Below are 13929 nucleotides of genomic sequence, written 5' to 3' on the forward strand. Positions count from 1 at the left end.
AGGCTCCTGGCTGAGCACGGAGCCCGATGAGGGGCTTGATCCCAGAACCCTGGGATCATGACCTGAGCTGATAGACGCTTAACGACTGAGCCACCCAGGCGCCCCGAAATTAATTTATTTTTATATAATTCATACATAGCAGAACTTATGAATGGTTGACGACACATTAAGTCTACCAATTTCCTTCCTAATGTAAAGATATAAAAGGCAGAAAGAATTTTTAGATATTTTATCCTTTTGGAATATAAAAGACAGATGAAAGTGTTAGAAATCCTAACACCCTTATTTATTTGTTTTTAAGTTTTTTGAATACTTTGAGTTAAAGGATACTAGTCATCCCTTGCTTTCCACTTACCATTCCCTTCACAAAGGTTTTTAAAAGAAATAAAATTTAGCTACATGATCATTAATATGGGAATTATCAGAATCTTAGTATGAGAAAGCATCCCTACAATATTATATGTTGCCAAACACATGGTAATTGTTACTAAAACGGGAAGTTCTTCATTTAAAAATATCTCTAATATTAAAATGTTAAAACTCTCATTTAAAAAGTCATCCATCCACTCATTCACTCAACCAGAAGCAGAATGCTTTGCAGAATAGAAATTGTCCCCACTCTGTACGCTCTTGGACCTATCGGGTGGAGCCTATCTCTGGGTAGAGATGGGATAACCTTCTGATCTAGAAGGAACTTTGTTTTAGCCACTAAACTTTTTGAACAGAATGCCAATGTCATCCTATCACTGTTTCATCCAAATATCCAAGGACTGTCAAGCCTCTCAATCAGCAACAACAAATGCCAATATTCCATGGTCTCAACAGGATTTGCAACTCCGAATACCAGGCATTTAGTTTAAAAAATTTAAAACTGTGGAGAGGGAAGAGATAACATAATAGCAGAATCAAAGGAATATGGCATCTAACTGGTTCTCTTGGTATTTTAAGCTGTATCTTTTTATCAAGTTAATCTCTAGAAGAAAACAAGATTTCCAGTCAAGAAACACTGGGAAAGGCAGGATGCTGGCAGTACAGTTTTCAGTCTCTACTCAATAGACCTATCAATAGATCAATATGTGTGTGGTTCGGTGGAAAGAGAAACATTCCCCCAAGGGAAAACAAATTGCTAGGATTCATAATTCATCTACCTTTACAGAAAGTGTACCAAATACAGACATTCTTCTTACTAGTGAAAGGATCCAGAACATCAGGGAAAAGCCGTGTGATGTTATGACGTGTCCTTTTGTCCCTCTCATTATACTCACTCTTGGAGGCTTCAATCTTCTCTTATTATGGACTACAAGTCCTGGTACCATCTCTGTGCCACAGAATCCCGGTTTTGTACTTTTAAAATTGTGTATTTTGCTTCTATTTAATAACTGTGTTTTAAAATGAACAAATACCAGAGGACTTAAAACAATGATTCAAAAGAAAAGCTCTCTCTGATGATATGCTTTTCCCAAGATGCAGAACAACCTTTTGAGGAATGTCAGATGTTCACCAAATACAACTGGAAAGCCACTACTTGGTTGGATTCTCTGAAGTAAGCCCAATTCTTTCTAAACATAATTAAATATACAGTAGTCCTGTCTTATCCACAGGGTAAAATATTCTTACCAAGAATATCCAAGAGTCCCAGTGGATGTCTGAAATTGTGGATAGTACTGAACCTATATATACTTTTTTCCCTCCATACATACATACCTATGATAAAGTTTAATTTATAAATTAGGCACAGTAAGAGATCAACAGTAATAACTAATAATAAAATAGGATGATTATAACAATATACTGTAATAAAAGTTATGTGATGTGATCTCTCTCATAAAATATCTTACTGTACTATCCTCATTCTTCTTGTGATGATGTGTGATGATAAAATGCCTACATGATGAGACGAAGTGAGGTGAATGATGTAGTGTTAGGCTGCTCTTGACTTTCGGATAGTATGTCAGGAGGAAGATCATCTGCTTGGTCTTCTTGGACTTGTGGCTGACAACAGGGAACTGAAACCACAGAAAGTGCAACTGCAGATAAGGGGGGACTACTCTAGCAACTCTTCTACTTCCTGAAATTCTAAAAGGCAAAATTCATGAAAATAGCTATGAAAAGGTAGGTTTCTCTCAATACTGTTTTTTCTTGATATATAAATATAGTTACGTGTCCTTTCCCTTATGTCCCAGGCCTCCTTCTCTCTTTCTCTCTCTCTCTCTCATTCTGTGACTCTCACTCCCTGCCTTCTAGACAGAACATACTATGAAGGTCAGTGTTGTGGGAAAATACAGACTAAGAAATCACAAAAACAAAAGTTTACATCATTTGATAAAAAAAAGTAATACTTTACCAAATGGAAAATTCCATCAAATGAAATGACACTCCAATCAGATGACTTACCTAAAAATAAGAGAGACAGAAGAAAGTGAGAACCTGGTATCATCCTCAATTCTTGATATAATAGATTCCAAAAAAACATGGCAACTCTCTTAACAACGGATGGATGATCCAAAACAAACAGAAACTATACCAGGGCAGGAAACACCAATTCCTTCAGAAACAGTAATTAATGTTAGAAAGGAAATGGCAAACAGGGAGCAAAAGCAATGAGGAACGGAAGTGGTATTTACTTTGAAATCACTTGTTCTCATATATATTTTTAACAGGCCAGTTTTGAAAATGTGGACACATATGTGTATAAAGGCCATAGCTAATCGGTGGCAGTGTATGCATACCACTTTCCCAAGACCTCCGGCTACTGTCTTAAAGAGACTGTCAAAGCCGCAAACTCTCAAATATCTTCAGCTCACATGACTCAAGAAAAAGGTGCCACTGTATTAAGTGCTACTGTAATTTCCTCTGTTGATTTTCTTTCCCCCTTAACACTTAAATGTTTTGGCTGTTTGCTTTTTTATTTTCCAAAGTGAACACTGATATTCATGAAAGGTGCCAGATTAACAACCAGGGGAAATTAAGAGCTTGCTCTATTCAAGAGAAATGGCTCAGTGTAGTGGAGGTGATGAAAGTTTCTCCTATACTGTGCTTGCCTATATACCTTAGCTCTGACCCACAGTCACCCCAGCTCTCCAGGTTTCATGGTCCATTAATGCCTTTGACTGCTCAGGTTGCTAACATGGGCAAGCAGTCTTGTTCTTGCTTTTAATGCTATCAATATTATTACTACTATTGTGAGCTCTAGCTTCCTCACAGAAATTATGTGGCAATTTATATTAGCTATCAGTTTGTTTCAGGACAACAGGAGAATAAACCGAACTGAAGATGAATCATATATTCTTAAGTAATACTGCAGGTTTCATTAAAATCCATTAATTTCTTTAAACAGGAGGCAAAGTGTTAAGTGGTCAACTTGAAACAGGCCTTGCTTAATACAGCCCCTGCACTCAATCTGAATTCTCATTTAGGGACATTCAATATTTAATAGCCATAGATCTTTCATTTTTCCTTATGAGTCTTCTGTAAGTCAGTCAATGTTATTATTCATTAGCAACTATGGTAAAAGTCTGGTGGATGCTGTAGCTCAAACTATCATAAAGGAGATCTGAAAATCACTGTCAATCAAACAGAAAAAATATCTCTTTCCTGTATTTATATAGGTATTCCAGGTTTCTGAAAGGCCTGGGTACTTTGTAATTCTTAATCACTAATCAGTCTCTCCTATGCTCAGGGGTCTATGAAATCATTTTGCTTCAATAAGGCAGATAACCAACAACTATTTAGTGTTGGCATTTCCTTTCTGTGCCCAAGCAAGATAGCAATCCTTCTATCTAGAATTTATAACAATAAGGGAAGTAAAGCTAGCAAACACATGTTTAATATTAATGGAACAATGAAGTTCGACACTGAATGCTGCTAACTGACTAATAATTACTCAGTAATTATTTGGAAAGATCACAATATCAGTCTCACAATTGTTCCTTGTCTTTGCTATTGTACTTCTTTCTGACAAAGACCAAAGTCCGGCAGTTAGAATAAATTTCCATCTTGAAATGGCTAGCACTTCCTGTAATTTCTAATCTCTAGAAGTGTTAGAGAATGAGAATTGCAGGGTACCAATGACTGCAGCAACACATGGTAACAATTAGATGAAGGGTGCCCTGGCTGCATCTCACATGGAAATCTTGGAAAATTTTAGTTTGGGAACTTTGGCTGTTTTTTTTCTTTGCCATGCACAGCCTTTATCAAGTGAGTCCTTATGGTATTAAAACATTTGGCACTGGCTCAAGTCTATGCTGTTGCTGGCAGGGGATCTAATTGGGAAGCAGGGGTGGAGTAGTTACCTTTATCAGGAAAGACCTTAACTTTATGGAAAGGCTCTTTCCTCCCCACTGCTTAGGCAGCTTTACTGAAAGACTTAAACCCAGATGTGAGAACAGAGATTATCTTCAAGAGCAGCAGTGATTTATTGTAATTATGTTAGTACAAAGATTGAGAAGGTGGAAAATATTATGCTAACTTAGTAGATGAGAAGGGCAACACTCTTTATATAGGTCCCATAGCCAGGTTGTACTGGGGAAACCAACTCCAACCCGTAATTGCCAGGGAGGCCTCAGTTTCCCAAATTGCAAGAAAATTAGAGCTTCACTACCTAGAAAACTAATAATCCCATGGTATACAAACCAGTGAGTGAGAGGCCATGAGAATCTGCTCACCAACAGATACCAACAGACTTTTGCCTCTACTCCGTCAGCGGCCAGCTCTTGCCAGTTTCCTGTTATCACCAGATGATAATCTATCTTTTTGAGATAATATATCTTTCCCAACGATTCCTGTCAGTCCTATAGTATAATTTATAACAATGACTATCAAAGCAACAGGCCCATTTTGCCTATACAACACTCTAGCTTCCATCAGTGAAGTGCTTGTCTGATATAAAGCACTTTGAAGGTTGGCCTTGAATTGCAAATATAGCAATACCTGTATACATTCTGGACCAATTCTAGGCTTTTCTGTGCCTTAGCCACCCAACTGAAAGTATATTTTATCATTAATTTATTCCCTTCTTCATTACGTAATGGATTTCTTACTGATTTCTCCTAACCGGACTATTGCATCCGTCGTCATCTGGTTTCTCTCACTGTACTATCTTTTTGAGGTGGAGGATGTATAAGCATGGGTCTCCAGAATTTTGTATTTCATACAAAATGGATCAATGAACATGGTAAAAATTGCTTTTGTGGACATGCCACTAGGGCTCTGTTCTACATGGTCTTCTTGTCAATTGAAAATTTTAAGCAATATGATATTCTGATCTCAGTAAATAAAAGATAAAAAGGCTAAATCTGAGAGACTCAAATCATTGACTCAAATGGTCATGAAGAGAAAAGAAGAAAGTAATAAAGGCCCTTGGAACAGAAAATGACAGGTGATTTTTCCTTTTCTTCCCATTTCAAACATCTGACAACAGGCTAATGAATACCAAGGACACAAGAAACATAGCAAGTCAGGGAAAATTATAGGCCACATGATGGTATAAATCTCATAGAAAAAACACCAGCTAAGGCACTAAGAAAGCCAGTAGATAAATACTGAAAGAATTATGAAGATGAATATGCTCAGATTTTGGATTAAGAGTACGCAAAACAAGACCAAAGAAAAATACTTTAAAAACCACTTTTCATTTTTGGGGGTGGGGGAGGGGAGGCAGAGGGAAAGGGAGAGAGAGAAGCCTAAGCAGTCTCCACACACAGCATGGAGCCCTATGCAGGGCTTGATATCACATGATCTCACCCTCAGATCATGACCTGAGCTGAAATCAAGAGTCAGATGCCTAATGGACTGAGCCACCCAGCTGCCCCCCAAAATCAGGTTTCTTTAAAAAAAATCCCTTATAATACACAGTAGAGATAGCTCAATTGTAAGAGCTTGCAGGGGTTTAGTAATCCGACAGTTCAAGACAATGCATCATGGTCTACCTATCAAGAATGATTGGGACGCCTGGGTGGCTCAGTCGGTTAAGCGTCTGCCTTCGGCTCAGGTCATGATCCCGGGATCCTGGGATCGAGTCCCGCATCGGGCTCCTTGCTCAGCAGGGAGCCTGCTTCTCCCTCTGCTTGTGCTCTCTCTCTCTCTCTGACAAATGAATAAATAAAAAATCTTTAAAAAAAAAGAATGATTGCTTACTTTGACTGACATGGTACAATTATTAATTTGGTTATCTGATTGAATAGAGTCAGGAACATTTGCTCTTAGCTTTAATTTCTTAACTAAAGCAGCAAATTCTAGGAGTCACTAATGCTGAGAGCTGAGTGCATCCCAAGTTGGAATTTTCTTGGGAAGAGAAGATATAAGATAAACAAACTGGATTCTCATCATTCCAAAGCTGACTTTTAATAATATAAAAAGGGTAAAGCTAAAACGTCTGGGATTTGAATGGTGGATTCCATGACTATATAGAGAAAATATATTTTTTTAAAAGAGCTTTTAGGGAACAAAATTACAGATGATCACCTCATGAAAAGGGGTGAAAGGTGGGACTCAGATTTATCCCCTCAGTGGGTAGTAGTAATGCTTACGAGGAAGGAGGAAAGCAGGGTGTTGGTGAAGTACATAACAGTGCCAATAACAAAGAAATTTAGGGATTATTTAAGAAATGACTTATACAAAGAAAACAATTCAAAGACAACAAAAAATTTAAATAAGAGCCAAAGAACAGATGAGGGCTAGGGGAGAGATTACTTTGGGTTAGTTTCTGAAGTTACTTCAACAGGGGCAGTGGAACTGGAGCCAGTCTCTCTTACTGCCCCTACCCCTCAATTTCCTAAATACACCTACATTCCACACAGCTGGTAACTATGACAAATGATTTTACCCAGACAGCTATGGTTGAGGGCTTTCTGACCTATGGCCTTAGGTCTTTTTGGAACCTAGTAACTTTGCCTCCCTCTTTTTTGTAAAACTTCAAATCTATTTCATTTCATTTTGCTTTTCTCTTTTCTACTATTCTTCATTCTTGTTCTGGTATACAAGGGTTGAAAAAACAGTAGCAGAGGTGGCAGTGAATGAGACACAGCTGGCCTGTGCAAAGGGACTATGAGTAGGAAGCAGCTGTATTTTGGAGGCAAGTAGAACAAAGGATTAGGATCTTCAAAGCCAAGGAAAGCTTCTCTCTGTGTTTTTCCCTCCTTTTCCCTCTTCCCCTTCTTGGGAAATGATAGAAATTTCACAAAACACATAGCCTTTCTGAATTCATAACAGTCTCCTTTTTCTCACATCCAAGGGTGTTTAATTTATTACTACTGCTAACATTTTACATGTACCTTGTTTTTATATTTTTCTCCTAAGAGCTTCAAAGAGGCTTATAAATTTTCATTAAAACATATATGCCTGGCCATAGTTATATTAATAAAATTTAACTTTAGAATGATGAGAATTTGATTTAGTAAATTGTTACTTTTCTAGGATTTGGTTTACTACACCATACACACATTTTCTAATCCAGTGGCTCTTACATTTAAGGTTTCATAAGAATCCTCAGGGTTGCTTATTAATATGCATATTCTTTAGCCACATTTGATCATGGATTAATATTTATTTGGCCTAAGGTGGGGCCTTGGAACCCACATTTTTAATAAGTATCCAAGGGAATTCTTATACACATACCGTGGGGACAGAGAGGCCCCACTGTGAGATCCTGTCCTAATCTGAGCACCCTAGCTTCCCAGGTTCAACGTCTTCAAGAAAGCCTGTTTCTTAGTGACAGTAGTCAAGCAATCTCCTGGAGTTCACACTGAATAGTAAGTCAAAAATACAAAGTGAGGGCGCCTGGGTGGCTCAGATGGTTAAGCGTCTGCCTTCGGCTCAGGTCATGATCCCAGGGTCCTGGCATCGAGTCCCGCATCGGGCTCTCTGCCCCTTGGGAGCCTGCTTCTCCCTCTGCTTCTCTCTCTCTTTCTCTCTCCCTCTGTCTCTCATGAATAAATAAATAAAATCTTAAAAAAAAAAGAATTGTAAAAAAAATACAAAGTGAACAATCTAAGGGAAAGAAAATTATCACCAACAGGATTTCACTTTTAACAATGCAAGGTGCTATTAGCTACACAAATACAGGAAAGAAAGGGAGGTGCCTTGGTTTTAACTCCACTTCCTTGAATATGATGAGGGTTTGGTATTATGAATGAGTTGATTTTTCTATTCATGACAGTTGAACTCTTAGTGGCTTTCCATTTACAAATGCTGACTTCTGGCACTCTCTTCTGCAATCCAATGACAGCCTTGCAGAACCAGCCTTGATTTCCCAAATTGCAAGAAAATTAGAACCTAGCTACTTAGAAAAGTAACAACTGCATAAAATCCAATATGGAATGGGTGGGAGGATATGAGAAGCTGTTTGCCAAAAGACATCAATAATTCTCCTTGCCTCTATTCCCTCAGAGGCAGGATCTTCTCCACCAGCACCAGTGGGGGAATCTCAGACAAGCTCAGAAGCCAGAATTCTTCTTGATGACATGTGCCTCTGCTTTTAACCTCCAAATCCTACTTTTTATGTACTATTGTCACCAATCCCTTGTCCTCAGATCTCAATCCCCAGGCCTCTCTTTCTGCTGCCCCTTTCTTGGATTCATGATATCCTACTGACTACTCTGATTTGATATTAGGATGATGTTTAACAGCTTGTGTCTTGCTTCTGACTTAAAGATTGATCACAACTATTCTCTCAAAAATCACCTGTGACTATATTCAATGGGGCTTTCTTAATCCTCTATCTCACCCTAGTACTCTTTTGGGTGATCTCATCACACTCTTCCTCCTGTTCGTTCTCCTCCTTTGGTTTCAGTAACAACACAATTCTCTTATGGACACAGTATTTGATCTGCTTGGTATTAGACCTTCCAATCTGGCACAACAAACAGAAAATGGAAGATATGTTTAACCACCAATAGATACAATGTTGTTGAGCCCAAGACAGTTTCAGTTCAACCTAAACAAAAGTTCCCTGCCTGATTTATGCAAGCCAATGTTAATCTACAGGAGCTGGACTTTACTTGGGGTTTAGGCTTTTCATAGGAAAAAAAGCAAGTTCTGCCAAAATTACCTTGAAAATCCCCTAGGAACACCCCATGCTAGAAGACAACGTACTATCTCTTAGTAGGTATAACCCAGGTGGCCTTTTCCTCCAGCACTGGTACAGATTACTGTCTTTGGTTGAATTTAAGAAAGAATAGCTGGCTTTTGTACAACAGGATACATGTTGTACAAAAGAGAACACTGAGCAAGGCAAGATGCTTACTCTGAGAGGGAACGTGGAACAGACACAGGCTGAGGAAGATCAACACACAGCCCCTAACTCAGGTTCACTCCTAGTTATGGATTCATTGAATATAACCAGAATAGACTTGTCTGCACCCTGTAAATTATGATTCCTTCTCTTTTTATATTCATTTTCTGAGCAGGTGTAGTTGAATTCATGCAAATTTAGTGTTTATTTGATACAACACTACCGTACAACTTGAGTAGCTGTTGTTCAATAAATACACATATGCCTATACTCTTGACTTCTAGTGCCCCAAGGTTAAACAAAGGACTGAGGCAGATACAATATCAAGTATGAAGATCAACCTGGGAGAAATGAACATTTTTCTCACGAAAATTCCCTGAGTACATAAAGCAAAGACACTTGTGATGTAGTGGAAAAATACTATATTTGGTATCAAGAGACCAGGATTCCAGTCCCAATTCTTACACATATTAGCTAAGTGAACTGGGCCAGTGTCTTTCCCTCTCTAATGGGTATAGTAGTAACTGCTTTGAGGTTTACGAGAAAAGAGCATGTGAAAGCATGTGCCACAGTCACTGATAAAGGCAGGCACTTGCTATAGGTTTGTTTGCTGTCAGCTGTTAAACTGAAGCTGGGAGACAAATTAGCCATATAAGGAAGAAAACTACCAGCACTGACAGTAGAGGGCACATAATAGGTGCTATGAAGTAAGTTAAGAGAGACATCAAGTTGATTTGATCAAGCCAGTATGGAATTTTCTTGTTCTAATATTCTTTTATTTTCTCCACATGGTCATTGGTACAAAGTCCACTTATGGCTTCATAAACATTGGCTTAAAACAAAAGTGCTTCTAATCAGATTTGGCAAGAAAAGGAGAGAAACACAGGGTGAGGTAAGTGTGAGGCTACAGTGCTGAATAACAGGGATGGCAGTGCCTCAGTACATGAGTCACACAGACACCGAGCAGTACACAGCTAGAGATAATTTGCAGGTAAATGCTGCACTAGCCATTACGTCATCTCTCCTCTGCCCTTTCTTCATCAATCATGTCGCCTGGAATCTGATGCAACCCAGCAAGAATGTCTGATTTACAGACAGCAGAGAGAGCCTCAGAACACACACATACTCATCAGAGAAAGCAGTATGAACCCAAACTGAAGTTTCTGGAATTTCTCTTTGTTTAAATTGCCCTTTAGAGGGGAAGTCTTATGGGTGGGATGTGTAACTATAGATTAAGCCATCTACGTAAAGGTCTAAAGGACTAGGCTTTATCATTTTGGACAAGTCACTCTAGCTCTATAGGCCCCTTCTACATCTACCCAATTAGATGATCTTCAAGGTCCCTCTCAGTTCTGCAATTTCATCATTAAAAATTCAGGCCAATCACACAGATACAATGGACAGATAAACATTTAGTTGTACAAGGCAGACACAAAATCTTCTTTGTTCTCAGGTATATAGATCATTCAAATTTTTGGCTACTTCCATCCCCACTCTTAATGACTAGGTGGGTGTGTAGCTGTGCACGAATCTTGTGAAAGCAAGGAAAAAGTGGAAGGTAGGAACTGGTGCTTCTAGAAAATGTGAATGTTCACACCTGAGATTATAAGGACAGTCTATCAGACAAGCTTAAAAGCAAATGCTCTTTGGGATATAATACATTAACACTTATTTTCAGTCGCAGCAACAGTTCAAACAACCGGGAGTTGCAAGGGATGCAAAAAAGAAAGAAGGGGTAGAAGAAGAGCAACCCAGTCTCCAAATACTTCATAACTTAAGAGGGATGCTGTAAATCAAATTCAGGGCCAGTCAGTACATGATACACCCAAGAGATAGCAACTTGTGAATTCACGTAACACCAGTTCCACAGGAAGGAGGCATTCATTAGAGACCAATATAAAGAGGAGGTGGTCGGCCCCCAGCAAGCCTGACCTGTCATAATGCTTTCCACCTGTTATGGCAACACACTTTTCCAAAGCTGACTAATGCAAACACTCAGAGACCTATCACTGGAAGATTTGTGATGCAATCTCCAGAGAGGGGTATTTCCAGCAAAATTTGGGATTGGGGGAGAATACATAAACCCAGTAGAGATGAAAACCAAATGCCTTGTGGTGCTTCTCTCACAGCCATCACTGTGTGGGGTCCCCACCTTGCATGCTGAGTGGTGGGGGGCGGTTTCACCCCATAGCACCTGAAGCAGCATTCAACAAGGGGCCCAGCCCTTTAATTGTTCAGCCAAATGATTTATAAAGCTTGGCAGCAAAGACAAGGCAGACTGGTTTAAATTCAAAGGATTCAACCTACAGGTATTCTGAAAATCTTGGCCACATCTTTAAAGAGCACTGTTCTCCTTGGGAGGGGAGAGCATAGAAAGGGAGAAGATGTGACCTGCCTGACAAGAAAACGGGATCCAGCTAGATGGAACATGTTTCCCCACTCCTTCCCCCACTATCACTTACTAAGGCTTTGGCCGACCTCCTTCCTATTAAAAGCAATCAGACAAGTACATTCCACTCTTTCTTTAGCTAGAAGTGTAAAATCCCAGAACCATCAACATATTCTCATACACTAGGCTCAGTTCTGATTGCTTACTGATGATTTAATCTCTTTGATCAACTAGGGTAGGAACCAGCCAACTTTTTCCCTAGAGAACCAGACGATAGACATTTTAGATTTTGTGGACTATATGGTTTCTTTCTTTCTCTCTCTTTCTTTCTGACTATATGGTTTCTGTTGCAACTACTCAACTCTACCTTTACAACACAGAAGTAGCTATAGGTTTTACGTGAACAAATAAGCATAGCTGTGTTGCAATAAAAATTTATTTATGAAAACAGGTGAAGGGTTGGATTTGGCCTGCATAATTTGCTAACTGCTGAACTAGTATGTTTCCAAATAGCTGAAAGGTGATAAAATAAGAAGGTACTACCAAATTTATCACCACTTAAAACAACTTATTTATTTATTTTAAAAAAGATTTTATTTATTTATTTGTCAGAGAGAGAGCACACACACACAAGCAGGGGGAGCGGCAGGCAGAGGGAGAAACAGGCCCCCTGCTGAGCAAGGAGCCGGATGCAGGACTCGATCCCAAGGACCCTGGGATCATGACCTGAGCTGAAAGCAGACGCCTAACCGACCAAGCCACCTAGGCATCCCCACTTAAAACAATTTAAATCTAAGCCTCAATTTTGGGAGGAGAACTAACCTCTAAAGCAACTAATTCATTAGTAGGTACAATAAGAATCCATTTTTGGAATCTGTGTGTGAGTTTGTGTATGTAAAATACAGGGTGATTCAAAAGAAATTGAACACTTTAAAAAAACTCATCACTCAGTAGCTAGATTATCTTATGAAAATGTAGTTTGCGCTAAATCATCAAGTTACCCTTACAGGTGTCTTGCCATAGGGCAACTCCGGGCTTTGACTACATATTTACATACAACTTAGGTACTGAGAAATACATTTTTGAAAGTGTTCAATTCTGTTTTAACCACCTGTACATTATTTGTGTACACATTATAAAATACTTTAAATGAGAAACACTAAATTATAACCAATGGTTTATTCCTGGAGTACGGGGGAGGGAGTGTTAGAAGTTTCACTTTCAGCAGTGTTATTTGAATTTTTTACAAGCATATATTACTTTGTGAATAAAGAGGTGTTTTGTTTCTCTGTCGTAAAGAAGTGTTACGGGAAGGCAATCTGTGGTACTGCAATTTAGAACTGTCTTGACTTGAATCATCTACTGAGGCTTTCTGTAATTCTCTTCTAAATACAGCATTCCTTGCTTTCAAACTTTCACCTGCTTTTACTCTTTCTTCCAATTCCCTTTTCCCCTCCGTTGACTCAGCCTAGCAGCAGTCACACATATAATTAGATTTACAGCTCACATTCACTCAACAGGAGATGCCAATAAATATCTTATGAAGTTCCTAACCTAGTAGGAGGGACAGATAAGAAACCAGAAAAACATAAATACACAAGTTATTTTCAGATTGTGGTAAATTCTCTGAGCAGCAGGGTAATGGGTAAAGCCCTACTGAGAAAGTTGCATTTCGGTACAGACCTCAAGGATAAGAAGGAGACAGTCTTGTGAATTGAATTCTAGGCTAAGTGTAAAGTTGTCTGGTCTTGACTCTTAGTGTATCAAATCCTGGTTAGACATTAAAATCAACTGGGGCACTTTCAAAAAATACTGATGCCTGGGCCCTGCTAGGAGCCAGTCACTCTCTGAAGGTGGAGTCTGATATTGACTGATTGCTTTTCCTTTTCTCTTCTCTTTCTCTTTCTTCCTTCCTTCCTTCCTTTCTTTCATTCTTTCTTTCTTTCTCTCTCTCTCTTTCTTTCTTTCCTTTCTTTCTTTTTATTTTTTTAAAAGCCAGGACTGAGAACCACTGTTCTAGACACTTTTGTATTAGCACAAACAGAGTCCTTCAGAGATTAGGGGGATGCAACTGTGGGTGAAACCAAACTATAAAGTTTTAGAATGTGTGGGGCTTTTTTGTTTTAATCTAGTAGGATTAACTGAATGCATTGTTTGGTGAAGTGATGAAGCCCTGGGGATTCTCCCCTTACTGCTGAGCAAGAGACCACAGAAACACATAGATCTTTTAATTGGGACCTTTTGCCTGAGCCTCTGGCAAGCTGTAAAGCAAATGAACCATCAAGTGACAGACTTCTTTGATGTATTTAGC

General features: G+C 38.9%; 1 protein-coding gene across 2 annotated transcripts in view; it reads right to left on the reverse strand.

Annotated features, from left to right (window-relative positions):
* The window catches only part of CMSS1 (cms1 ribosomal small subunit homolog), a 377532-nt gene that overhangs the window by 180869 nt on the left and 182734 nt on the right, over positions 1–13929 (reverse strand). The window contains exon 2 of one of the 2 annotated variants that reach the window (XM_027582448.1): positions 2345–2394. The exons of the other annotated variant lie outside the window; for it this stretch is intronic. The gene's annotated coding sequence lies outside the window, so the exon portion shown is untranslated. The remainder of the gene's footprint in view (positions 1–2344; positions 2395–13929) is intronic. 2 annotated transcript variants of the gene reach the window in all.

This window comes from Zalophus californianus, chromosome 1, assembly GCF_009762305.2.
Source record: "Zalophus californianus isolate mZalCal1 chromosome 1, mZalCal1.pri.v2, whole genome shotgun sequence".
NCBI classification, from domain to species: domain Eukaryota; kingdom Metazoa; phylum Chordata; class Mammalia; order Carnivora; family Otariidae; genus Zalophus; species Zalophus californianus.